Below are 2,403 nucleotides of genomic sequence, written 5' to 3'. Positions count from 1 at the left end.
GGTCTCTTTGTGTATGTCTCTCTTTGTGGTTGTTTTGTGTGCTTTTGTAGTCATTTTGAATTTCTTTGTCATCATTTCATGTTTCTCTGTGGTTGTTCTGCTCCTTTTCATCCTCGCCTGAGTCTTTTTGCAGCTATTTTGCATATCTTTGTAGTTGTTTTGTGTCTCTTTGTAGTCTTTTTAAGTCTCTTCCTGGTCAGTACATGTTAATTTGAGTGACAGGCACCTGATACTTTAAGTCCCTAGACCAGTGACCAATAGGCGTGTTCATTAATCTGTCCATTGTATTTTAAACCTATTGAGTCAGGTGAAAAAGTGCCTTGACCACTCGGGGATACAATATCCCTCCATGGAAACAAAAAATGAATGATGTCAGCTCATTCTTTGCCAGGTTTACAGACTATATCGTTATGGCTGAAGGGAGGAACCTCTGGTATCTTACAGGTCTTCCTGGCTTCTAATCTTAGCATAAGCCTAGACACAAACACATGGTGAGACTGTACCTTAAAAATCTTTTCAGGGGATTCAAAACCTTCTCATCCTTTATGAGTTGAGGATACATGTTAGAGTAATGATTGAACATCTGTCTGCGGAGAAAGAATAAAAACAGTGGGATTTAAACTATTACACACCATGCAAACAGTTTCAAATTAGCTGTCATTTCTCTATGCTCTTACAGGGGGCCTGTGTGACACACAAAGCTTTCCCCCCTTATGGGCGGCCCTGCAGTAAGCCATGTTTTTTTTTTTTTTTTTTAAAAAAGTAAGTTGCAATAAATTTAAATTTTATTTTCCTTTAGATGACTGACATAAAATGACTATATAAAAAAACAAATTGTTCACACATATTCAGCATCTGATACACCAACAGACACACTTTGACATTATGTTTACTGGCCCTGATAAAGGCGTCAAATGTGCTTGTGTTGACCTGCACACTCACCCAGCAGTGAGGTAACCCTCCAGGTACCCAGCTAGGAAGAAGGTGGTCTCATCCTCCTGTGTGATTCCTCCATGACCTGCGGAGATCTCCAGGACGCCCCATCCAGAGAGGAGCAGGGTGTCGTTGAAGTAACCGTAGGCTCCCCCCTCTGTCTCCATCACCCCTTCCCTCAGGATCACACTCTTCTGGGCAGCATCCCAATACACGGTGGCCTCTTGGAGCTCTACCATTGTGAGGGGATGGACAGGGTCACAGGGTTGAGGTTGGATAACACACGTTATGTAAGATAATGTCACAATAGAATGAACTATAAAGTAAGCACATTTTATTGATAAAAAAGTACATACTTTTATTTGATGCGAGAATTTTATTTACAATAAAAACTGAATCATATTTCTTGTATGAGTAAGTTAAATATACAAGGATGTAGGAAACATTAAAACTACATAAAACCATTCAAACAGATTATATAATTGCTTTAAAAATGCTGTATTTTAACGCTGTTCATTATGTGTATAAAGTGAAATAAAGAATTTAGATGGTAATATAAATAAAATAGAGTAGAGCATCATAGAGCAAAGACATGTACATAATTAACTTGTTTATTATTTTAGCAAAATGTTACATACATAAAATGATTTGGCTTAAAGGACTACACACCTTTTATATTTTAAAGATACCTATTTTAGAACATATTTGACTACTGTAAAAAAGTAAACTTAATTACATTTTTTTTAATTGTGCAATATTGGAATTCTTTTGACATTTTTTTAAAATTGTGCAATATATTTTGTACTACTTTTATAATGAAATGTACATACTCTATGTGTTGGATGCGTTTAATTGAGGTTGAGGGAAAAACAATTATTACATACCATCTAACGCATAAATGCTACCATAACCTGTACCTGTTTGTCATACGCAATTTATTTTTTTTATTAAAATCTCTTTTTCAGCAGCAACTGAATTATACTGGATACAAAATTATTTTCAGATACTCACGGTAAGTTAGCACTGATGCGGCTAAAGTGCTCAGCAGTACGCACAGCTTGATCCTCTGCTCATCCATGCCAGCTGATGTTTTCCTGAGAATCTCCGCCCTTCGTTATTTTAATAAGAATTTGTTCTTATTAAGGATCTGTCCATTGAGAGGTACGACGATACAGCCAGAGGAAGCGCCGTTTTTCGGTTGTTTTTAATCGTAGATACATGAAACATTTTTCGTCACCATGATAATACCGACATCAACTTCTTTCTTCTTGAACAAAAGCAATCACCCCAGATGGGACTCGAACCCACAATCCCTGGCTTAGGAGGCCAGTGCCTTATCCATTAGGCCACTGGGGCGGTGTGGAAACGATGAGTCGTAAAAGTTGATTATATCCAAAATGTGGTGCCCGTTGTGCTGTATCTTTTTACTGTGGTAAAAAAACTTTGACAATTTGACAAGCTGAGATCAAA

At 37.2% G+C, this 2,403-nt stretch overlaps 1 non-coding gene across 1 annotated transcript; it reads right to left on the bottom strand.

Annotated features, from left to right (window-relative positions):
- Positions 1-2,216: 2,216 nt before the first annotated feature.
- trnar-ccu lies at positions 2,217-2,289 on the bottom strand. Its single transcript has one exon. It is a non-coding gene; the product is annotated as a tRNA-Arg (tRNA).
- Between the last annotated feature and the right edge of the window lie 114 nt (positions 2,290-2,403).

Source organism: Plectropomus leopardus, unplaced genomic scaffold, assembly GCF_008729295.1.
Source record: "Plectropomus leopardus isolate mb unplaced genomic scaffold, YSFRI_Pleo_2.0 unplaced_scaffold24067, whole genome shotgun sequence".
Lineage (NCBI taxonomy): Eukaryota > Metazoa > Chordata > Actinopteri > Perciformes > Serranidae > Plectropomus > Plectropomus leopardus.
This window is presented reverse-complemented; position numbering and strand designations above follow the sequence as displayed.